The 25,395-nt window shown below is 44.1% G+C and overlaps 1 long non-coding RNA gene across 1 annotated transcript; it reads left to right on the forward strand.

Annotated features, from left to right (window-relative positions):
* Nucleotides 1–4,382: 4,382 nt before the first annotated feature.
* LOC138118900 (uncharacterized) lies at nucleotides 4,383–23,861 on the forward strand. Its single transcript, XR_011155324.1, has 3 exons — nucleotides 4,383–4,575; nucleotides 21,402–21,597; nucleotides 22,165–23,861. It is a non-coding gene; the product is annotated as an uncharacterized lncRNA (long non-coding RNA).
* The last annotated feature ends 1,534 nt before the right edge of the window (nucleotides 23,862–25,395 follow it).

Consider the following 25,395-nt stretch of genomic DNA (forward strand, 5'->3'; position numbering starts at 1 on the left):
GCAAAAATCACAATCTGGTCTGTCTTCAGTCTTGGACCACTATTTTAAGACATATTCCCCACACCCTGGGGAGTGCTAACCCCTGTCTGGAGGACTGCTGGGAGCACATGGCTCCTCCTGTCTGCATCCACTGCAGCCTTGTGTAGAGGCAAACAAGCTGCCTCTTGTTTCTCATTAGTCCTTCATGTCCTGCCCTTCCCACTGCCTTTTTGACCTGCTACTCGTATTCAGTAGCCGCAGACGTTGTCCTGATCAACTTCCCGCACCCAAGAGGCCACTGGGTCACACATTCCCCGGAGCTGTGCCTGGGGTGCAGCTTTCTTATTCAAAACCTCATGTGCAAGATGATATTCCCGTGATCAAAGCTGGCCCTTAACTACCTTGTACTTTGTTATATGCTTTACAACTTCACAGTTTTAAAGCTCCAGATATTTGAGTGATGGGAAGTTGCTTTTTCAACCCTTTACAAGTAATTTCACTGTCATTGTGCTTTTCCCGAGCTGCATCCAGACCAGTCCCTATCCACTGAGTGTCTTCTTCAGAAACACCTCATAGGGTACAAAGCAAGGAAACGCTGAGGAGAAATCTGGAGGCCAGAAAATAATTCCTTTCCTCTCATTTTAGCCATGTAGAAGATGAAAGAAACTTTCCAGCACCTGATGCCTGAATAATTCTCCTCTTTAATGCCTGAAAGCTCTGCTCACCTCCGCCTTGCTGGCTGACTGAACTCACGCTGCCTGCGTCTCCTTCCAGGATGACAGCCAGGAAATTATTACAGTGCAGCTTAAAGACTGTAAAATACAGGATGAGCAGATGGCAGGTCACGTCTCCTTCCCATGAACAGCCCATGTCACCGTGGCACTGCCTCAGCCCATGCTGAGCTGCACTCACTGAGTCCAAACAAGAAGCATCACCAGTGGAGATGATGTCTGTTCAGGCAACATCCCAGCAGCACAGACCTTACGACTGTGGCAAAGAATTTGGGCATTGGCAAGAAGCTTTAGAGACAATGAGCTTTAAATACCTGCTGTTAAGATAATCACAATAATCTGTCTGCCAGCTTTTTCCTAATGTGCATTTTCTAATTCATTGTGGGAGGCAAAATCCTTTGACTGGTGGAATGAAGACGTGGCACAGTGACTATAATTTACATTGTTAAATAAGTGGAAGGAGCAGCTATCAAAAGCTGAAATCCTACCCAAAGCAGGGTAGCTGCCTTCACAGACTAATTTTTTTTAAAAGACAAGAAATTAGTGTTTTCATAGAAAGGAATTCCTGATGGGAGGAATCCTCAGTTGTGTGACAGGGATTAAAAAAGTGAATATCCCAGTTGCAGGATTTGCTGTGGTCCTGATCTTTTAGAGTCTGCCCTTGGAGTAGGGTATCTTACCCTCTGCTTCTCATTTACTGCTCTGTGGACTGCTGTGCTGCATTGGACAAGAGGCTGAAATAGCCATTATGGTCGTTCCTGTCACCCCAAAGACGGTGGTTTTGAGAAAATTAATTTCTCTTCTGTCTAATTGGGAAACTCAAACAAAGTTCTGTCATGTATTGGCCCTTGCTGCAGCAGTTGGGTTGATCCCCCTTATCCTTTCAGCATCAATTACCAAACATCTCTGCTCCTGTGAGCAGCTCCTTGCTAAAGAAGCCCGTGTGTTACCTATTAATCAGCAGCACAGCTGGGTATATTTGATGCACAGGGACACCCCACAGTGTCAAAGGCATCCTTCCTTTACTGCTCGTGGTGCTAGAACAAAAGACAGATCTGGGATTCACAGAGAATGGAGCAGAATGGAGTTAGAAGTTTGATAGGAAAGCATCTTCTCAAAAAAAAAAAGAGGAAAACACGACATCTGAATGAAGCACTGAGCCCTCACAGCAGGACCAGCAGGTAAGTAATGTGTACTGAGAGAAGCACAGCTATCCAGAAATCATTCCTTACACAGTTTATTTTCAATTAATGAAGATGATTGTTTTTCTGCCTTTCACACTCATAGCCCCTTTTTTTCCCTCCCCCCGAGGTGAGTGAGGGTGGCAGGGAGCAAGGAACAACTTGTCACACTGCTGCCCAGGTGGCAGCTCGGATCCTTGGTCCACCAGCAGTGCCTGACTTGCACGAGACCTTCTCATGCAGGTTTGGATAGTGCCTGAAAAACACCTTTTCTTCATTTCCCTTCAGGTGAAATCTGCTGTGTCCTCACCCCACTCCCTGGCGAGCACATCTGTGCCCTGCAAAGGCTGGATCTGACACTCTTGTGGGCAAAACCCTGCGAGAGGCAGATGTTTGTGGAGCTGGGATTTGCAGCTCCCTGGTCACCTCTGGAGAAGGCTCTTTGAAGGACATTTTCAAGGCATGTTTGCAGAGGCTTGCATTGCTGCTACTCTGTTCATGCTGAGGAATAAATTGGATTTGACTATCTGCAGCTGCTTTTGGCACCTTTCACTATTGCAGAAATTCCTGTTGTGATCTGTGAAAAAATAACCACCAAAAATCCTTAATTTTATAAAAGGTATTCCTGGGAAAAATGTCACTTTTCATAGAGGCTGGCTAAACGTAGCCAGTTGTGCCGTTTATTCAACAGGGAGCATTATAGTTTGCATCTTGCATTTCTAAGAATTGAATTTGCTAAATGGAGCACTTCCCACTGACAGAGCTGGAGTTGGGCTGTGCTCTTTTTTTTCTTTTCCTTGCAGCTGGAAACCATTTTTACTCGTATCACAGAGCTTCTTAGCCCTGTTGAATCTGGCTTAGTGTTTCTCAAGGGACAGAGGCAGGATTACTAACAGCTTTCCAACCCACTGAAGTCTCTCCCTTCATAACACAAACTCTCAGCAAAACAGACTCGAGCAAGGTCTTTGTCCTGGATGACTTTTTGCTAAATAAGTTAGCAATGCTCTAGTTAGCAAAGTCTCTCATCCCCTGTGGATGGGTTCAGATTTACTGGTAGGCTGCAGCAGGGCTGGGACAGAGGTAATGTGAGCAACGCTGAGAGAAAAGCTGGGGCACATTTAAACCTTCATGCAGCCAATACCCAACGTGTGGCCTCAGACCTGCCTGGGAGATAAAGAAATCTTTTGATCTGAATCAAAATCAAAAGTCTGTCATTTTCTCACAGAGAATCTGAAACGGGTCCCTCTTTTTCTCTCTTTCAAAGATGGACAGAATAAGCTGTCCACCTTCAGACTGTGAGCTGACTTTGCCTTTCAAGATGAACATTTGTTTCTTCTACATTAAATTTATTAATAAATGTGTTTTTCACAGCAATCTTAGTTCCTAAGAATAGGTATCCTGGGGTTTGTTAGATTTTTCTAAAGACTTCTATGGAAGCTGTGGGCTGCAGGATCATGCAAAAAGGAGCAGATACATGTGAAAATTTACTGCAAATTCTTCCAGATTAGACTCTTTTTTTAAGATAAGAAAAAAAGAAAGAAAAAGCTTTTTCTTATTCCCATCATACAGTGCAATGGATCTTTAGATGACAGATTCTGGACTCTGACAGGCATCTCATCCTGTGTTGAGGCTAGTGACAGTCTGAAAGAAATTGCTCATCTGAGTCAACAGCCAGCTGCTCTGACTGTTTGTCCTCAGTGCTAATTTCATCTCTTTGCTCAGTTTTCCTGGAATCTGGGCACGCACACTGACCTGATAAATAACTGAAGCCAGCAATAAAGATAAAGGAAAGTTGTACACCTCAGAGGTCAAGCTAGCCTCCAAATCATATTTGCCCTAATGGAGAACAAATTCAACACTACCAAAAGTCAAATGAATGTTTAGTCACCTGAGAAAATACCATTATAAGCTGAAATGAGCTCTCATTACTTTTTCCATTTTATTTCTTTAATTTCTCCTTGGCTTCTGCTACAAAACTAAAAATAGGGGCATTAGTCACAGGGTACTTCAGAGGCACCCTCAAGGCAGAAGCAAGGTTCTAAGGTAAATCACAGCTGGTGACTCTTAAAATGGATGAAACTGCTTGCATTAGGCCTTCAGGATGCATATTTTCATTTACTTGATTTATTCTTTTTGTTTAAGCTGTGATGTGGAGTGGCACAGGCACGATGGAGCCAGGCTGATGAGGAACTTTACAGTGAGCTGTCAGGGCAGAAAATCCCATTGCAAAGAGATCCTTTCCTCAGGGCTGTTTGTGAGGATGGTGCAGCAGAAAGCTGAGGGAATGATTTAAAAGGGAAAGAAAAGAGCAGAAGATGGGGAAATAGGCAGGTAAATTGCCTGACATGCTGCTGGCACCGAGGCACTGGGCCACCTTGGTGCAAACAGCTGCAGAGCTGGGCAGAATCAGACTCAGGTGATCCCTTTCTGGAGGTGAGTAGGATGTCTCAGCCCCTCATCCTGCTCTTCACAGTAGCTGATTTGTCTCCAGGGGCTTCCTTATCCCACATGAGCTGGCCCCTTCCTTCCCTGGCCAGCCTGGCAGGTGCTGGTGACTTGTTTCCCAGTTATACCCACAAGCCTTCCTCTGCCTTCTTGTGTCCTTTGAGTGTGTGAATGCAAAGGCTGGGAGCTGTCTAATGCAATACTTCTGACAGCCAAACCTGTGTTTTGGAGCCCAAAAGGTAATTAGTAAATCCCTTTTTCCTGTCGTTGCTGATGTCATCAGGTTGCATTCCATGTCATGGTATCAGGAGCATCCTAGGAAGGACCTCCTGGGTGAGGTGCCTTGGCAATACCAAGGCCTTTCATTGATAGATATGCTTCCTTCTGCAGAAATGAAGGAGCCAGCAGGGCCAAACAGTACTTTAATGGCATGTCCAAGACTTCCTCTTATGATTTGTATCTTGGAAATTCCTTACACCACATTTATTTTGCAAAACATTGAAAGAGAGCGAGGAGTTACAGTGGAAGTAGACATTAGCAGGGACTGGGGGAAAGCAGAGAACCTTTTATGTGTCCCACTGTGCCCCTGTAAAATCTCAGCACTGTCTTGCCTCACTTGATATATGTTTTGTTACTTATGTGGGCATATGAGTCTTAATTGGCTGTGGGAACCTTTCTACTCAGTTTAAGTGCAGCTGTGGAGTTCATCAAGGCAGATTCAGACTTAGGTCTGCACACAAAGGATGGAATATTTTGTGCTCTGTGTGAGTCAATTATTTATTATAGAAATATCTTTGTAATGAAACTTCATTTCAAAAAGTGATTCTGGATGGTTGACTTGCATGTTAACGTGGTACATGAACAGTGTGGCCACATCAGCAGTGTTTGAGTTTCTGTGCTATGGAACACATGTACACCCTAACAGAGCTGTCAGCAAGCTGTAGTGAAGCTGACATTGCTTAAACTGATCTTTTTCACCTGTGCAGGAGAGTGTGTGGGTTTTATAGTAAGTTACATTGGAGCAGCTAAGTGAGGGCTGTCTCACTGTGTTTTGTGGCTTTTGGTTATTCCCTTGTGCTGCCTTTGTAATGGGAATTCATTTGGTAGAACTTTCCTGTAAAGTGCAAATGCAAAATCCTCAAAATAAATCCCCAAACAACTCTGTGCTCCTGTTTCCACAAAACAAAAATCTATTCAGAAGAAAAATTTTATTTTAGTTAAAATTATTTTCTCTTCAGGAAGAAAAATCGAGATGATGTCATGGTTTGTTTCAACATTAACAGATACTGATTTATCAGACACCTTGGTTTTTGACCAGCTGTATGCAGAGGTCAGCAAGAGTTGTGGTTTTTTCCTATTTTGCCCATGAAGGGGTCAAAGACAGCTCCATGAAAGCATGTGGCTTTCTAACAAAATGTATCCTTAAGGACAAAAGGACAAATTCTTTTCTGGACAGGCAGGTTTGATGATTTTCAGTTGTAATGACATGTTTATTTCAGGGCTAAGCTTGGCCAAGTGTTTATAAGTGTGCACAATATCACAGAAGTAAATGCAGTGTAAATTGTTTGGCTGGGGGAGAAGGAGTGCTGCTCCTGGCACAAAAACAGCCCAGTGGATGGCTCTGGGAGTTAATGTGCTATCCTGGGCACTTCTCCATGTGTCAGTAGAAGGAATAGTACTAAAAAGGCTGCTTCTCAGATTTTAATAAGAAGGTCTGTGAAGATTGCATTTTGGCTTATAGTACAATATTTCATTTTCCTCAGTTCTTTAGAATCTTTTCTAATAATGCATCTGTGTGTACATTTTGTGGTTGAAACATATTTTAGGTCATTCAGTCAAGTGACATTAAAAAGAGAAGTGCTAACAACAAATTTAAAATGCTGCTGGTAGATGGGTGCAATAGCTCATCTGGTAAACAAGCTGTTACTGAAAAAATGCTATTGGTACTGTGGATGACAATTATGGCAACTGAAAATGTTAGTTCAGCTCCATGTCACCAATGCCATCGGGAGGCAGATGGCTTCGAGGTAATCCCAGTCTGACTGGCCATGTCTGTTCCAACAGCAAAGACAAAGTTGTTTGTCCCTGTGTTCAGCATAGCCCACACCAGCCCAATGGCCTGTTGATAACTGGTAATAAATCTCAAAAACTCAACCATTCAAAGCAAATCCTTAGTTCTCACCCAGGACTCTTTCTCAATCTTATAATTTTCTTGATCTTAGACTGGAGCTGTGTTAAGTGCTGGGCTCTTACTCCAGCCATGCATTAGAGCAGATTTCCTGGAAGCTGAAGGCAAGAAAAATTCTTAAGTGGTGCTGATTTAAATTTTCTTCCCAATATTCTGATCCTGGCTGATCAAGTATTCATGGCACCAGTGTGGTGCTTCATTTGCAGTGGAGGGAAAATATTCTATCAGTACCTGAACTCAGCAGCAACACCTGTGTCACCACTCCCAGCTGGGTGAGAATGGTGTGTTCTCTACTAGCAGGCAGCACCATAGGCAACCCAGCAAGTGCAAACTGCATCCCTGAAGATTTCTGTCACTCTATCTGGGGTGGCAAACAGTGACTTCAGTCTTTTGAGCTGAAAGCTCAGAGCTGGCCATTGCTGGTTTAACTCAGAGTGTGCAGAATTGAGTAGAAAATGTCCTTACTTTTATGTTAAGTGAGTGGAAAAGTGCAAATAATGGAATATGCAGCAGTTTTTTATCTCTCTTGAGGACAAAATAGATCTGTATAAGCTCTGCTGTAACTTATTTGCTGGTGAGGCCAAACTTCATGAAAAGAGAGCTCACAGAAATGATTTGTTGGTGTTTAAACTTCTCTAAAGGATCTAACTGTCCAAAGGTTTTGTGCTGACACATTTGCTATAAACAGTTCCATGGACGGGTGGCTCAGAGTAAAACTTGTTGGTGGGTGGAATTATGGATTTAATATGTTCAACACCATGAATTGTATCTGCTGTTTACTTAGTGTTTTACAGGGTCAAATCCCCATCCTAACTGATTTATGCAACAGTTAAGATCTTTTATACTTTCTAACCTTGAAGCAGGACACTAAAAGGATGCACCTCATGTTACCCAGAAAGTCAGAGGCAGTGAGGTTGGTCCCACAGTCACCAGAGGCACCTGGGGGCTTGTTCCTCCTCTGTTTTATTGTTCATGGACACCTCCATGGCTAAAGTTTAATTTAGGTAATTTTTCAAGAAAAGACAAACTCTTTCTGTGGGTCTGGTAAAGAACAACCAAAAATTATTTTAGGATTAATCAGGAATGTTCAATTCAGCTGGGAGAATTGACACCCAACAGCCACTGACACACAGAGGTACATATTGGACATATTAAGCAGCTGTGAGTAATGAACAAACTTGTGAAAATAAATATGCTTTTTCGGATGGACAGTTAATGAGCTGAAGAAGAGCTAAATTTATTGAATAAGTAATTTATTTCATGAACAGCTTGACTCAAAAGTATGATGCCTCTGTTGTAGCTTGTAGCTGGACGTAAGGGATTTTTTATATTTTGCTCTGGTACAAACGGCCCCCTGTATATTTTAAGGCTGCAGCAATTTCTGGCCTCTTCAGCAGGATGTGAACAGTTAGAGAATGACAGCAAGCAGAGTGGAAACAGTGGGGTTAAGTTTTGGAGCAGCACCACTGCAGCCAAGTTACAGCAAGAATAAAAAGGGGATTGGACTCGTAATTGCAGTAGAAAAACATCCTGAAGGCTGGTGGAAGGCACCTGATATGCCATCCTTCAGGCTGTAATTTAAACTTTATTAGTGGCTCAGGTGAAGCTTTTTTGGAATGAGAACATGAGCTCCTGTGTCCTGCTGCAGCCTGTCCTGGGTGGATCTGAAGCTCTCTGGTGTCCTCTCCTCAGGTGTGCAAGCTGGAGGCTCGGTCTGTTTTGGCAGTTCTCACACACCTTTTACTCCTTGTGGACACTTCCAGCACAGCCATGGTGCAGACATGGACAGCAGAGTGTGATGGAGAGGCAGCCTGCCTGCTCTCCTGACAGGGTGTCAATAATTAGCTTTTCCTGAGGGGTCTGGGACTGGTCAGCAGAAGCTTGACGTGGCTGGTGAATCTCATACAGTAATTCCTATGCAGTTTTCAGCCTTCCTGTGCTTAAAGATAGATTTTTTTGGGGGGTAAGAATTTAGATTTCTGTTGATTTGCTGATGCCTGCAGTGGTGTTTCAAAGGAAATGGCTGCCCATAGCTCGCACACACAGAGCAGGCAGAGCAAATGCACAAGCAGGCTGTGTGATGCCGTGCCAAGGGTAGATATACACCTCCTCCCACCTGCAGCGTGTGCAGGGGCTGTAGCACTGCTATTGCACAGCCACGGGAGTACTTGCTCCAAGTTAGTAAACAGGACTAATGAATGATTGTTTTGTTGATTAAAAACACGTAGCATTTGTGGACTGTTGAGAGAATCAGGTGCCAAGAAAAAAATGTACTAAGGGGCTTTTTACCCTGAGTGGAGGGGCAGCCTTTGGAACTGGGAAAGGATATGTTAAAGAGTAGAAAACAGATCGATAAGGGGCTCTTGGAGAGGAATGTTTGGTGCTGGTTAAATGGTCAACCTGCAGGGAGCTAGAGAAGGAAAAGCTGTATGCAGAAGGATGAGGGCAGCTGTTACAAGAAAAAAGGATTTAGTTGTTAAAAGCAGGACCATGACCAAATAAAATTTTTTTCATATTATAAAAAAAAAACAGAAAAGAAAACCCAGAGTGAATAAAGCATCAATTTCCCTACATTTTAAATGAGATCTAAAAAAGGACTCAGTAATGGCATTGGTTGCCATGGTGTTTAAAGGTGCAGCTCCACAGACACTTCAAATAACAGGAGATGCTTTTATCTGCCTATGTGGCTGAGTTAATTTTCATCTGCTGGAATTATTCATTTAGTTTGCTTTAATTATTCTATATTGGCAGTATCATAAAAGGGCCTGATCCTGCCATCTTAATACAGACAGAACTCTTTCTGACTCCAGAGGAAGAAAGAAGTATTAGATGCAAGCTGAACCAGTCAGGAGATGCAAAAGGGAGTGCTGTGGCCCTGGGCTTGCAGAGATGCCCCAGAGCTCTGTTTATACAGCAGGTAGGGCAGAACTGGGCAGGGAAACATTCTCCAGGCTCTGGGGTGTGAAGGTGCACAGATGAGGTGCTGTGTCCTGTTAGCCACAGGCACTGATGCTCTCCCAGGTCTGTTCTGCTGAGGTTGGAAGATTCTCTCTTGTGTCCTGTCAGGGCTTGCCCCTGTTTTGCTAAAGCAGTAATGTCCCCAGCTGGGCCAGGGGACAGTTTGGTGAAGCTCACAAACCCTGTCCCTTGCTTTACTTGCCTCCAACCCTACCCCAAACAGGTTTTTGGGCTCACTCCTTTTGCATGGCTTCTGTGGCACTGGCAGGGGTTATTGGCCAAACAAAAAGGCTACCAGTTAGATTGCCAAATCCCTGACCCTTGGACTGAGTTTTGAAGTGCCAAGCACTTGACTTCTCCCTTGGCCTTCAGTGGTACCTGCTGGGGGGCTGCTGACAGCAACACCACTTGGGTGGAGGCTAAAATCCCTGCTCCTGCACTCCAGATTGCAGCAGCATCCCTATGCCCACAAAGAGCCTGCAACTTGTTTCAGATCCTGGCTCATACACACAGTGCCTTTGTCCTGTGCCTTGCTACCTTCGTGTCTCACCAGCTTAGCTCGCTCTGTGCCCTGCTCTCCCAGCTAAGAACAGCCATCAGTACTGGCACTGCATCTCTAAACACAAACACCTCTTTCCTGTGCTTGGCTTCACTTAAAACACAGGAATGACCCGAAAGAGGAAAAATTAGAAGCTGATGATGTGAGACGCTGCAGCCCTGTGTAACTATAATATGGCTGTCATTTGAAATAGAGTATCAATAAATACATTTGCAGTGTTCTCTCACAATAATGGTTGTCACATAATCTGCAATGAAATGGCATTCAGAGTCTCAAGATCTTTTCCAGCACCCTGTCTATGCTTTATTTTATTGATGTTTTTCCTTGTTCCCCTTAGAAGCATGAGTCAGGAACCCTCTGTTATTAAAAGCAGTCCCACTTGCACAAACCTTTCATTTCCTTTGGATTACATTAATTGCCTGACAGCTAAAAGTGATCTGGGTTTTGCCATCTTCAGCTCTGGACCGCAAGAAATATTTACCAGCTACAGCAGATTTATAAAGATGCCACTGAGATGCCTTGAGACTAACAATCAGAAAACACAGCAGCAAAACAACACTATTTTTCAAGGTTAAATGCTCAGAATGCTAAAAAAGGAATTGCATGTAATAAAGCCAAACAAAGGCTTGGATTCAGCCCGTATTTTCCTCTATTTTCCTCACATAAAAAGATAGGTGCCAGTGGTTTAAAAATTATTGCATAGCATCACACAACAATTAGAAATTTAATAAGGGAGCTTAATTTTAATTTAGTTTTGTTTTTGTAGTTCAAATGTCTGCTAGCGTCAACCCCCTATTGCACAGTCATCTCCTTGTCACGCATGCCCGGCTCCCTGGCTTTCTAAGAGTCGTTTAGCTGACAATGGCTGGCTGATGCTATGTAAAGACCAGCTAACGTGAAGGAGGGATTGACCAGGCTGATGTTAGCAATCTGGAACTCAAACCTGTCCTGCATGACTTTGAGCAAGTCATTTAGTCTCCCTGCACCCCGTTTCCCAGGTGTAAAGTGCAGGTAGTAGCACTCCTCACTCAGGGAGGATAACTGCTTTGGGAGGTGCTTAGGCACTATGGCAACAGCACCAGGAAAGGGGTTTGGACACAGGAAATGTACCCAGTAGATATGTGCTGGGAAGGCAGTGATACCAAATTTGCAGGCTGAAATTCATCATCAACCTTGCAGCTTTGTTTCAGTGACAAAAATAATAGGCCTGATTCTCATTCAGCCATGGCCACCACTTCTTGCGTATAAAAGGACCCATCTTAAGTCCCTGCATCACTGGCAGAGATGCTGCTCTTGGGCCAGGGATGTATTTGGGTCTTTTTCCCTCCCTTGAAGCAGGGACTGAGGTTCCAGTCAATATGAAGATATTCCCTGCCATGAAGTGACTTTGTGTTTGCAAGTGAAAAAAGGAAACTTTAACTTCAGAAAATAGATGCTTACTGATCTCAGTGTAATTTATAAGTCAAAATGCAATGCTCTGTGTACAAACACAATAGAACTGAACCATTTAAAATTGGTCTGCAGAGGCAGTAACAGCCATTCTTTAGTTGTACCCAGTGAGAAGAGGTGATGTAAAGTATTATGAATTCTTGTCTGAGTGACCTTGTAGCAACTGTTTGTGTTTGCCAGTGTTTCAGATAAATGCTGCACACTTACATATTTATAGATTATTGTCATTTGAAGGGAAAGGCCTTGCTCACAGGGGATGACACTTGGAGCAGCACGCCTGATCCATGCTGCAGTTCTGAGAACCAGGGAGAAGTGAATGAACTCCCGAGGTCAGTGGGCACTTTAAGTAACAGAGGTGTCCACATCCTGGATGTACAGGTCTTGGCTTGGAAGCCATCAACACAGATTGGCAGCAGCAGGGACTACTGGAACTGGTGATTTTTTCTCCCCATCAATGCCTCACTCTGAGCCTAGGAGAGGCTGCTGTGGACTGCCAAGCTGGTCAAGCAAGCCATCTTCCTGGGGATAGACAAAACTGCCCCCAAAGGTAGCTTAAGCTTTCTCAGTGGTGAGGAACATGTTGAACCTTTTGCTGGTCTCTGAACTCCATCTCTGTAGCACCACAAGTCTGGGCTGGGAGCAGCTTTGGGTACCACCTCAGCAAGGAAAAAGGGAGGTGAAGAGCTCCACAGTGCTGTAGCCTTCCGCTAGGAACAACTGAGACACCACTGACAGGCACTGCTGTATTTCCAAGCCTTCCCTGAGGTTTTGATTTCCCTTAGGAGGTGGATCCAGTTTAGTCCACTTGCTGGCAGATTTCCTGCGAGGTGCCGTGTGTGCAGCGGGACAAAGCGATGGAGGCGAGCGGCGAAGCGGCCCCGGCACTCGGGGCGGGTGCCCCGCTCCTGAGCAGCTCCCCGACACTGCTTTGCAGCAGGCAGGTGATGCAGGTGCTCCCAGCAGCGAGGGAAGCCGAGCTGAGGCAGCGCTGTGGGTTGTTGGCAGCTCGGCACAGGGGGCAGATGGTGCTGGCAGCACTCGGGCTCAGCCTCACCCATGGCACGGACAGAGCAGTTTACAGGGAGCTTTACACTCTGCTTAACATCTGCGCCACCTCCCTGTGTGTGGGGGGAGGATGAGGTAAATGTCCCAACTATTTTAAGGGAATATATCAATACTATGAATTAGAAATACCTACAGGGGCTTGAAAATTTGGTTTAAACTCTTGTATAAATTGCAGATCTTATTAATTTTGTGGGGGTATATCATGTTGCTACTCCAGGTCTGTTCTTGTGTGATGAGTATGGAAAGCAGATTTTCAGTTCTTAATACACTAGAACATCACACCTGTTATTTTCTTATTTTCCTCCCTCTGGAATTCAGTTGGAATGAAGACCTCTACCTTGGAAATTTGTCTCTGTGTGGGCCTTCAAAGCCTAAGGCTGGCTGCAACAATCCTGCTATATCCATTTTTTAACCCCTAGAAAGAGCTAATCATGTGAATCATTGCTCATGTGAGTCTGCAGTACTGATTTTGTCATTGTTCTCCGTCCCAGCTTTCACTGCTTTTGATGATTCAACTCAAACTCTTATCACATGTTCACATTTAGGGAAAGGCTTTTGGGGACTTAAATTCTTACTTTAATCCTACCTCCAGCTAACAAAGTACTCTAAACCTTTGGAACAGAGGAAGAGTGTGTGTGTGCATGTCTGCGTAGGCTGACCTGCTTGAGAGATTGTTTCTTCAGGCTTTGCCTTATCTGTTTACAGATTCAGTAAGGCCAGAGAAGGATTATACCCAGTGATCTTTGGCTGCAAATGTTTAAGTCCTCTTTAAACTGGAAGTGCCTGGGCAGTAGACAAGGGAATTGAACCATTGCTTTTGAAAATACACTTAATATTGTATATTTACCACATAATTCATTGTTAAAACAAATTGCTTTCCAGAGCAGGTACTCAGGAAGAGTATTTGTGTTGAGGTCTGCTCATTGGGGACCTTAATCCTGGTATTTTTTGTTCACTTGTTCTGTTAACCTAAAATCATCAGCTAAATTGTTTAATCCCTGTGTGTTGGGGGAAGATGGGAGGAAATGGTCTATAAGTTTTGCACAGTTAATCAAAAGTCCTCTGAGGCTTTGAAGAAATCCCTGACTTGGAGGTATCCTCCTCGTTCAGCCTGCACACAGGCAGCAGGACAGCCCAAGCAGTCAGTTCTGTGCTCTTCTGTGCTCCCAGCAGAACAGATCCCTGTCCCCCTTCTGCTGTGCATTAGAGGAGGGAGAGGTGCCCAGGGGAGAGGGTAGGGACTGTCCCCTGTCTTACAGCAATGAGGGAAAGGAGCAGTAAAGCCCTTGAGGAGCTGGGAAGAGTTCCACAAGCAAAAAATACCAGTTGTTTATTCAGTACGTTTTCCCTACTTTAAGAAAATTGGGGAAAGGTGGGAGATTAACTCACCTCCGTGTCTGAGAGGAACAATGCTCCAGGGAGAAGAGACTTAGTCCCCAGAGCAGCACTGAGATATGAGGGCTGCTTCTGATCTTCCCATTAGGGCAAAGAAATCATCCTTCCCATTCTGAAGCAAACCAAATGAGCATCTAACTGAACAAATTTGAAGCAAATAGCTAATAAAATCTAAAATAAATGATATTACTGAATCAAATCATAGGATGCAAAATATTTGTGTAATTGTGTAATTCAAAGCTGTTGCAATATTAATGAATTTTATAATAGAATGATTAAACACAGGATTCATTTCCATTTTGCAAATGTGCTTAAGCCTTTAATCTAGCAGGGTATTACAATGTAGGTAAATTTTGTTAAACCTTTCTGTGAAAGTATTTTATTTAAAAAACCACAACTAGAAACCTCCTCCTGTTCAAAGCCCTCATCATCACTCATTGTTTTCTTTAGTCACCTTCTCATTGTTTTCTTCATTCTGCTTCTCCCCATTGTTTGTGGCTCACCTGCTGAAGATAAAACGAGACAATATGCACCTGACACACTGAGCAGTGTGAAACCAAGGATATAGTTCAGCACAGCTGAAGTTCAGTCGCCTAAAGCATCCTCTTATTCTAATTCTGACTTTTCTTTTCCTGCAGTCTGATATAGCCTCTTGTATAAAGAGTTTTCCTCTGAATAATCTTGCTGTTCACCATGAACTGTTTCAGGAGCAAGGTCCAACTTAATGGCAGGAAGCGTGGCAAAAAGTAGCCGCAGGAGAAACAGAAAATCTTAACTCAACCCTCATTTATCTCAACCCCTATTTATTTAAATTTTGTTTATACATGCTGAAGAGCCAAGAATAAGCCAAGCAGTGGGTTTTTGTACTATGAGGTTTTTTGATCATCTTCTCTTCAGTAGGCTAAAAAAATGGTGCTCAAACACCTTCGTGTTTCTTTTGAACCCAAGGAAAGTTCCAGAACTTCAGTCCAGACTGAGCAAAATTGATTACTCCTATCTTCTGTCTGGTAACTAATGCAGCCTTGCTTCAGGTTGCTCTACAGAGCTTTTGTGCTGTTGTAAATCACTGCTCTTGTCAGGATGGAGAAGTTTTGAGCTTTCATGCTCAGCAGTGCAAGGCTGCAGGCTTCTCTCGGAGCTCTGTGCGCTGGGTCCTGGCAGGGGGAGGCGCAGATTCCTTGACTGCAGCACTGATGTTAGCACATAAGCACAGACTGGTGTTTTACACTCTGTGAGGGGGCTAAGGCTGAGGTTGTCCAGCCCTCTGAGTACCCCTCCTATCATTTGTTTGACTCTGCTCCTGGCCAGGCCACAAAACCAGAGCAGTGTGTGGAAGCATCTCTCCTGGTTACTGGAAAACCAGTGAAGAAGGAACAGATGTGTCAGGCCTAGAAATGCCTGTACATTTTTGCTGCCAGGGGAATTAATTATTTGAACAATTTACACTGGATTGTGCTGGATTCATTGTCACGTGAGGTCCTTAAATCAAAACTGGTGCTTTTTCTGAAAATAAGGTCATCTTCCCTGAGATGGTGTCTGGCAAAGGACTTACTGGGGGAAATCCTGTCACATGCAGGGTGGAGAAATCAGTGACCGTTCTGGTCCCTTTTAACACTAAAATTGATATGAATCAGTGCTAGGAAGGTGGATGAACCTCTCCCAGCCCTGGGCTACCCAGCAATGAACTGTGTGGTGTTATGGTGATCATGTGAAGTGTCTCTGTGCTTTTCACTCCCCACACTCATGCCCATCCTGTCCTGCAGTACTGCTCCATCTCCTCTCCTTTGTGTCTTCATACACCTGCAAAGAAGGGGTTGGTTGTCCTTTTTATGTACTATTCCTCCAAAAATATTGTGTATCATAGAGATGAGTAATATCATCCCATTCATCTTAATAACATTGCAATCACTCCACCATCTCAGAAAGGTGTGGGCACCTGTATCCAAGACAGGCTAAATCATAACAACTCAATACTCTGAGTGCTTTGATGCAGGAGAATAAAAGCCTTCCTATAGCAGCTGTAATACTTGCTGGGGATAATTTCTGTCATGATGGAAATATGGCCCATTGTTCTTTATACCAGTAAGATGGTGTGGTAGGATCCCTTCCTTGCAGGTTGATGAAAGGATCTGTTGAAATGAAATGACTTGATCCACAAAACAAATTGAGATATTAGTAGATCTAAGCTGTACATGGACCTGCATCTCCCCTTCCACTCCTCACAGTAGCAGAGCAGAGGTAGCTGTCATTTTCTGTCATACACAAACAGGCTTTTGTGCATCCATTTGTAAATATAAAACAAGACTTTGGTTCCTGGCTTCAAACCCTGAACACACCAGCCTGGGCCTGAGGATCCTTGAAAGGTAGTGGGTGCTATAACCATGCTATTGCCTCTTATGAGAATGACATTAAAAAAATTAATTCTGGGGGAAGTGCAGGTAAAAGGAAACCCAACATCCTTCCAACCCAGATGTTTTATTCAGCTTGAAATGAATAGCTAATTTTATTTTCAAATGATCTAAGCCTTTTACTTTTTGCTGCAAAAAGAGAAAAGAACAAAATTTCGGTGGAATGTAATATCAGTAATGAATCTTGAAAATAAAAAGTAAGGCCAGCAGGCTTTCAGTGCTTCTCCTTCTTTGATTAAGTGCTTGCTGAATTCAACCCAAATTTACAAAGCATGAGTTTGCTATTAGTTCAGTTTTCCTTTTGCCCAGCTTACAGTGCTGAGTTAAAGGCAGTAGTTCAGTGCTTGCTACCAGCAGACAAGGGGGCCAGGAAGAGTCTGAGGCTGGTCCTGGCTTGTGGGGACAGAATGCAGGGTGAGCCTGGCCGCTGCAGAGGTCCTTACTGTGCAGTAACAGCATCATGTGCATCAGGCTTTAGGGTCAGACATGTGGTTTTGTGCATGCTTACGTTTAACAAAGGTCTGGCAATGCATGTAAGGACTGTCCAAGCTGCTTGCTGGGTAAGGTTTGACTGCACAGCAGTGTTTGATTTCCCTGTCCTATCTCTCAGGAGTATGATAACAGCAAATTCTATTTCCTAACAATGATTTTCTGAAATAACTTTTCTTCTCCTCCCCTCAAGATCAGTTTTGCACTAGAAATTACACAAACTAGTAAATGAGTTGCAGGAACAGATGGGGCTAATTGCACCTGTCTGACAGTGCAAATTTTAGCTCTCTGAGCCTTCAAAAGGCTGGGGATTCAAATCACAGTCTGAAAACAACTGATGGAAAGCCTCTCTGAAAGCCAGGCATTTCCTGGGTATGACTGAGCTCTTCCTGAAGCTGTTAAATCAGTGACAGGTGATGAGCACTGCTGGAAATCAGGCTGTGAGAATTTATATGTCTTAGCTGTGGGAACTCTTACAGAGAGACCTCTGGAGCAAGTAACCCACCCTCAAATACAGCCACCACCTTCTCAATGCACAAATACTCAATTTAGATGTTTTCCTTTCCACACACACTTTGCAGCAAAGAAGTATTTGAACATTCCTGTCATTTTTTGCACTTTTCCTCATTGTGTATGCCCACCTTGCCTCTGCCGTTCTGGTCGGGTGGCTTTTTTTGTTGTTATTCTCTCCCAAAGCAGCAAAGCCCTCGGGTGGGCAGTGTGTCACATGTGCTGCTCAGCTCAGAGGAGGAAAGGTGAGGTGGGAGAAGAAATTGTGGAGGTGGCAGCAGAGTAGGGTCTGAACAGACTCAGGGACTTGGGAATGGTTTGAAGGAGGCCAGAGCAGTCAGGCAGGGATTAGAAGGAATTTCGAGGAACAATTTGCATGTAATTCCTTTCTCTTTGTGGCCACAGTGATTCTCTAGAGTGGCCTTGTCAGTGTGGACACAGGAGTGAGTGTGAGAGTGGGTGGACCCTGTGACAGCAGGACTGTCCCTAGAGTGGAGAGATGTGTGGTCAGCCTGAAGCCTGGCAAGAGAGGAATGGCATGGAAACAGAGGTAAACAGAGCACTGAAGGTGTTGGGACGACATATTTGTGCATGGGGATGTAAGGAATGAAGAGGAAGAGTGTTGTGGTCAAATCACCAGGTAGCTGCCTATGGGGCCAAACTGAGAAGACCTTTTTCTCCTGCATTGGCCATATCTAACCTAAGGGAATGTGTTTGTCTTTGCTGTGGTTTGTGTAATCCTTGCTGAAGTTCTCCTGGGTATCCTGCTTAGCTGATAAGATATTGTCATATCTTTGTGTGATCTCCACAGCTGGGAATACTGGGCATAAATCACTGCTGGATAAGTGCTTGTTTTGTGTGTGAGCCTGGCAGCCAAATGAGGTTCAGCTGTGCCCAGGGCGAGAGGCTGTGGTGTGGCAGGAGCAGAAATGCAGAGAGGGAGAGAGAGCAGCCACGTTCACAGCCTGCCCTGCCCTGTGAGCTCCAGTAGGGTCCGATGGGTCCTGTGCCCGATGCTGGCTTGGAGCCAAATCACCCCCCCTGACACTTGGCATCTGACACACAATTTGCATTTTCTCAGCATCTGGAAAGGGTGTGCTCTAAGGACTAATGCAGTTGCACTGTAAATATGGCCCAGCCATCATTTTGAATGGGAATAGAGCACCTGCAGGATGAATTGCATCATGCTGAGGTGTTAAACCGTTTGATGAGCGTTTCAGCGCTGAATCTCTGCCATGAGCAGTACCTGTGCACGTAGATCATGCCCTGTGCCCTGTCAGCAGGGCTGCAGCAGCGCCACACAGAGCTCTTCCACCCGAAATTCCTCAGCTTCCAGCTTGTTGCTTGGATTGCTTCGACTGGAGCACGGCTCCGTGTTTGAGGGCTCAGATCTGAGATGGCCCCTGACGTTCAGACACACATCCTAATGTATTTATCCCCGAAGTATGGGGTCCCATGGCTTTCTGGAAATGGAGCTGTTAGTATTTCCCAAACCTGGGAACATCTAAGCACACAAGTCACGTTGGAAAACACGAGCTCTCATCCAGCTCACCCTGCAGTCACGCTAAAATGACTAATTAGTGTTTCTTCCATCCCAAAGTTTGGAAAGAAGGTACAATTAGTTTAGGAGGACCGTGACTGTGCTACCTGGTATGAGGGAGGGGTTGCTTCCTGCTTGTGTTTTGTCAAAGCCAGAATAGCCTAAAAGAGCTGACAGGCTTGGGCAGGAGAAGAAGAGCTCAGTGATAAGAAGGAGCAGTGACAGCCAAACACCTCTTGGCAATCAAGCAGAGAAGCAGTGACATCCATTCTCCTTTTCTGGGGGAGAAGTAGGACAGAATGTCAGCAGCTCGCTGGGTGACCAAGGTGCTGTGAGAGAGACAAAGGCCTTCCAGGTGGTGACACGCTGAAGGTGCTGCTGCAGTGGCAGTGGAGAGAGTGCCTCAAACTCCTGCTGCCTCAGCAGAGAAAAACCAACCTGTTTGCTGCAGAACTGCTCTGCTGAGCTGGGCCAGCTCTCCTCCCTTGGAAGTACTTTGACTTTATTGACAGCACACCAAGACCTAGCATTAGAAACACTCAGTCTGCCTCTCAGCCAGCATTTTCCTAGTAGTGGAAGCAAGCATTTGTGCAACCACCAAAATCTGGCTGTGGAAATCGTGACCTCATTTAAGATTATTCCATTTCACAAAGCTGTGCCTTTCTCCATGGCAGTACTAATTCCTCTTGAAATCCTGTCCCTCAGAGCTGTACTGCCTCTGCTCAGACTGTGGGCTGCCTGTTGCAGCTGGATTTGCTGTGAGCATTTGTGTGATTGTTCCCTCATTTCCAGGCCCTGGCCCAAAGGCCGTCTTTGTCATCCACACTCTCATTTGGCATGAAGATATTTTCCTCTCAATTCCCTGGTCAGATATTTACCACTGTAACTCTGGCCACAGGAAGGCAGAATTAATGTTTCCTCTGGATGTTGCATCAGGGTATCACATAGGAAGCTGAGAGTGAAAGGCTGGAAGGAGTCTCCAGGGACTTTCTAGCTCAAAGTGCTGCTCTGAGGAAGGATCAAGTCAGCCCACACAGCTCCCATGACATATCACAGTTTAACTGCTCTCCACAGCTGCAGTGAGGGGATTTTTGCACATCCAAAGGCAGTGTATCTCAGTCCCCTACTACCTTAAGAAAATATTTTCTTACTATCCAAAAAGAACCTTTCCTGCTAATAAAGCCAATTTTTTTCTTATCCTTTCTTCCTGCTTCCTCAGCCACTAGGGCAGAATATAACCTAGAATTCATCATCCTTTAATAAGGATGTTTAATGTATAGAAAGACTATCAAGCTGTCCCATTGGCTTTCTTCTTTGTAGATCAAACAAAGTGAAGCCACTCATTAGTGCTGATTTTTCCAAATCTTTCCCCATTTTGGGCTTTCCCAAAAAGCTTAAATCTAAGAGGATGAAAGGCGGATGAAACATCACTTCCCTTGGTTACTGGACCCCATTCATTTAAACTAAGACTTCTTTTTCTTTTCATTTTGGGATTGTTGAACCTATAAATATAAAAGGGGAAATCTGGAAATGTGAAACTCTTGCAAACTAAAATCTGTCTGAATTCATATGAATTTTTTGACAAGAAAAGTTTGAGCAGCTCATCTTCCCATGCTCCAGCTCCCTTTCAGACACTGCAAGAAAGTTACTTAAGGCAAGAGTTATTTTCTTACTCCAGCAGCTCCTTTCTTGGAGCCTCCATCTGCAGGCAGCGTCTGCAGGCGTGATGTCTTCCTCAGCCTTGCTCCTCATTCTCAGCTCTGTCCTGGGCATTAACTGCCAAAGACACTCGTGTGTTTCTTCACATAATCCATACATGCTCTTTTTGGAATGACAGTTTAAAAGCAAAGAACCACAGCCCAGCTCTGGCAAAGTTATGATTTTAGCATGGTGGATACCATTTTTCATTCTGTGTGGAGGTATTTCCTGAGCAGCCTCATCTGCAGTGTCACCCTAAGAGCTTTGCCAGTGTGCTGCAAACACTTTCTACTTAGTGAGAGCGCTCTGGGGGTCCAATCCTTTTGAGTGACAGTGATGGATAGCCTTATCAGTAATCCTCCCACTGCATCCCCTGGCTGGCTGGATGCACCACAGAGTACTTAGAAAATTCTTTGCTGTAGAGAGAAACAATTATAAAGCACTTTTAGAACAGTGAATGGAAGGTTTTTCACAGCTGGCAGTTCTTATTTATGACAAGTAATAATTGCCTCAGCAAAAAAAAAAAAAAAAGACTCTAAAAAGGAAAAAGAAGGTATTTCTAAAGGGAATTTGGTGCCCTTGGAGTTGCAAGATGGATTCTGCAGGTAGCTGCAAGCAAGAGTGCTGAGGGTGCTGAGGGGGATGGACTAGGTCTGCAACAAGGCACTGCCTCCCAGAGCTGGTGCCAGACCTACAGAGAGGTGCAGCCATACCTTCACCAGATGAGGACTGAAATAACTGGATTTTTTTGTGTTTGTGTTGTTTTGTTGTTGTTGTTGTTGTTCTGGGTTACTTTTTTTTGTGAGGCAGGAATGAGGGCTCTTGGGGCTGGGTCTCTCTAGAACATCCAGGTATGGAAGAGCATGTGTTGTACACCAGCGTACAGATCCCCAGGCTGAAGAGGATATAATTACAGAAACTCCTTCTGAAATGGAAAGAACTAGACTCTAACATGATGAACTAGCTTCCAAGCCTGTGCTTTCTGTTAAAGAAATTTACGAGGTATGTTTGCAGCTAATGGATACATCTTAGCCACTCTCGTGTAAATATATGTTGGAATTCAAGAGACCTGAGCTCCTGTGGCTTCACACAGATTTTTTTCCCAGCATCACTCTTTTAAACTACAATTTTCCTTGAGAAATTATAAGACTTAAAATATATCTGTAATGCTGTAAGATTATAAATATCATGGGCTTTGAATGTGGACTCAGCAGAACAACTGTTTCTGTGTATTGTTTCTCAGTTGGATGAGTTCTATGAGTACTATTTAAAATATAACACATTTTTAAAGTGTCTTGGCAAACACTTTTATCAAAAAATTTCCCAATGAATCACCTGACAGAACTTACAGCCAACAATGAGCAAACAGGGAGATTGCTTTTCAGGGTGGAGGTTAACTTTCTCCAGTTCTCTCAAGCTTCTCTTAGTGGGAAGAGAAAATTTACCAAGGCATGTTGTCCATAGCATCTCTGTAACTTGTAAAGGTCTTTCCTTGCTGCTAAAGACTATTTATTTTTGCACAGAGAGTGTCACATAGCCCATTCTAAATGGAAATCATACTGTTTATAGCCCTTTGCTGTACGACAAGCCCGGGTTCCACATAACCTTGGCTGAGAAGAAGGGTCCTCCAGGTCCTTGGCAAGGAAGACAGAAAAGAACTGCCAGGACAGTCCTGCAAATGTAGGAATGCTCAAGGAGTGCCTCTGCTCTGGGGCTGGACAGCCCGTGCTTCCAGGCGTCACCAGTCTGACTTTGGTTCCAGTCTCTGCTGTGCCTCTTCCCGTGCATGGGCACAAGGAAAAGGAAAAGATCAGTGTTTATTGCCTTGGCTGTGACATCTGGGCTGATAACACCTGAGAAGTGGCTGGGAAGATGTGAGAGCCCAGTGAAGCACTTGGCTGGTCTTTTATTCAGACTGTGAATTATTCTCTGCAGATCCTGCATCCATCGTGTCATATGACATTCCGGGCACCATTTCAAGACAAATAAATAAACAGAAACAATAATAATTCCCTTGCACTTTTCTCTCAGCTGCAGGATTTTGGGAACACCCAGTACCCATTTCATCTAGGTCTTCAGTTTTGAAAGTGCCTAGAATAGGGAGAAGAAAAACAAGCAGTTGGCTCTAATGAAAAAAGGACAGTAAAGCTTTCCATTAGATCTCGCACAGACAAAGCCCAAAGCACCCCAATTTCACATCAGTATTAACAAACCCACAATAGCAAATAGTTTCCTGGAATCTAGGACCCTTTGGGCTCTTTAGAAAGAAGTCAGCAGGACTTTCCACATGCTGTAACTAATATGTTTTATGTGCTTTCTTGGGCTGAGGTGTCTCATAATTGTTTTCTGCTGACACCTTGGAGATTTTCTGGATCTCTGTGTTCCATTGTACAACTGACTATTTCTGAAAAAGCCATTTTATTGACAGTCTGCAAGGGCTGTTCTCGGAAGAGAAATAAGTAACATATTTGTGCACCCTGCTGTCTGCTCGGCTGTACAGGGGTCACACAGGGACACCTGATTTTGGGTGCCAGTGCTATCAAGGCACTTTCATCTGACATCTTGTGCAGGAGTCAAAGCACAGCTGTGCCTGCTCACATCAGCTGAGGATTCAGCCTTTGTAGTGAGCATAAGAAATTACTTTAAATCTCATGCTGCTGCAGCTGCAGAAGCAGATCAAGAATGGTCAGGAATAATGTTCTGTTGCTTTTTGTCTTAGGCTGCACAGGTCTGGGCACTGCAGTCTCAAACAAAATAAACTCCCCCACCAACTCTCTTCCTAGAGCTGGATTTTCAGAGGCAAGAGAATCCCAAAACAGACAAAACAGTCTCGTGGAGGGAAGGAAAGATAAATGTAAGGGCCCAAAGGGTCTGAAACATTAATATTTATCTTTTGTGCTTTTTTTCTGTGAGAGAAATTTCTGTTAGAAAAGGCCCATGAAATAATGAAAGGTTCTCCAGTGTGCTAGCATGTGATTTATTATGCCCTAGTGTGCTTTGTATCTCCCTAAATGCAGCCAGGCAATGGCTTCTACCATTAAGGTGCAGAGGTTTGAGCATGAACAAGAGAAGTCTGAGCTGGATTTTGGAATCTGGAAAGCAAAACCTAACTCTGAAGGGGGTTCTGTGTTTTTGCTGAGAAGGCAGGCGGGAGGATGCCTGGTATGGGGAGCTCAGGCACGGGTGAGAGAGGGGAGAATTGCCTGGCAGCAGAGGGGCAGCCCGTGCCCCTCCAGAGGGGACTCGAATTAAGCTTTGCTGCTCACTGAGACCTGTCCTGGGAGTGCAGAGGTGTTGCAAAAGGAAGATAACAAACAGCTGTGGTAAGAGTTGCCTTGCCAGAGGAGAAACTGTGAAATAGTTTTAATTATACCTCAGGAACGAGATATTATGCGCAGATATTATATGATGGGTTTGCCTACTGCCCTGGAGTTTTCCTATTTTGCTTAATAAATACTATTTTTCAACACGGGTTGCTGTTTGGGAGTGGGGAAAGTAAGTCACTGAAGATTGCAAAGAGTTTTTTACAATTCCACCAGTTTCTGGATGGAGACCTGAGCCAACGGTTTGCTTGCAACCTCTATAAACACAACCTTTTGGCAATCAGTCAGGTCTTGGCAAGAGACTTGCAGTTACTTATCACAAAAGTTCTCATGTAAGCATGTCAAATTTAACTACACTTTTATTTTTATTTGGCCTTGATTTTGAATTCTTTCAAGATAAGATTTTTTAGCCTCTGGCTAACTAATTCTCCTGGGTAATTATTCGATTACTAGTTAAATCTAGTTTCTCATGGTATCTGTCCCTGTATGATTTTGTGTCCTTTTCAGAGCCAGTACTAATAATTCATCAAGAATCACAAAATCATCAACGCCCAAGTGACCATGCAGGCCGACACTTGGCTCCCTTTGGTAAAGGGAGCATCTCCTTGGAAGGGTGATGCTGAGGTTGGGACTCCTTTTTGCCTCATAATTCCTCCTGTTTCAAGGGGAGGAATGTGCCCATATGCTGCATCTGGTCCTCCTTCGGGGTCCACGCCTGGTTTGTAGGGAGAACTTGAAGCAGTTGGAGGATGGGTGTGTATGTCACCTGCCTCGTGCCTGCGTAATCCACCTGCAGCTGTTCTGAGGGAGAAAGTGTTGACAAATGCCAGCACTTTTTCAGAGCACATTGTAATATAAAACCTAAAATACTTTTGCTATTGTTTTCTGCTGCCCTGGGTATAGGTCTGGTCCTGGAATATGTATCAAGAGCAACCGTTCTGCTTGCAGTTTAAACATGAGCTATAGAGTACTTACTCCAACTGCCAGTTTCCTGGGAAAAAGGTTTGCAATGACCATCTATTATCTTGGCTGCAAAGAAAGTAAACTCTTAACTGCATATGAAATTAAGCGATTCTTTTCTAGCACTTGGAGTTTGGGTCTGGTGATAGTAAGTGTGGGTTTGTGATTTAATAGGTCATTACCTACTCTGCCCATAATCACGAAGTAATAAATAACTATTGGCAAGATGGATAGTAGCTACGTCTGAGAGGCATGGAAAAGATAAAGCAATAGGCACAAAACATACTTTATATTCATAGAAAATGGATCCTAGCCAAGAAATGCGATCTGAGCTGATAGGAGAGCAGATTTTTATTAGATGCCTCTGATTTGGGGAATGGCTGAACATCTACTTTCACAAGAACTAGATGTCTTTCTGGTTTATAAAATGTGTTTTGGACATGTTACGTGGGAGTGTCCCTTTCTGAAGAGGTAATTCCATATCCCACAGACCCAAGCTCATGGTCCCATGGACCGA

This window comes from Aphelocoma coerulescens, chromosome 14, assembly GCF_041296385.1.
Source record: "Aphelocoma coerulescens isolate FSJ_1873_10779 chromosome 14, UR_Acoe_1.0, whole genome shotgun sequence".
Taxonomy (NCBI): Eukaryota; Metazoa; Chordata; class Aves; order Passeriformes; family Corvidae; genus Aphelocoma; species Aphelocoma coerulescens.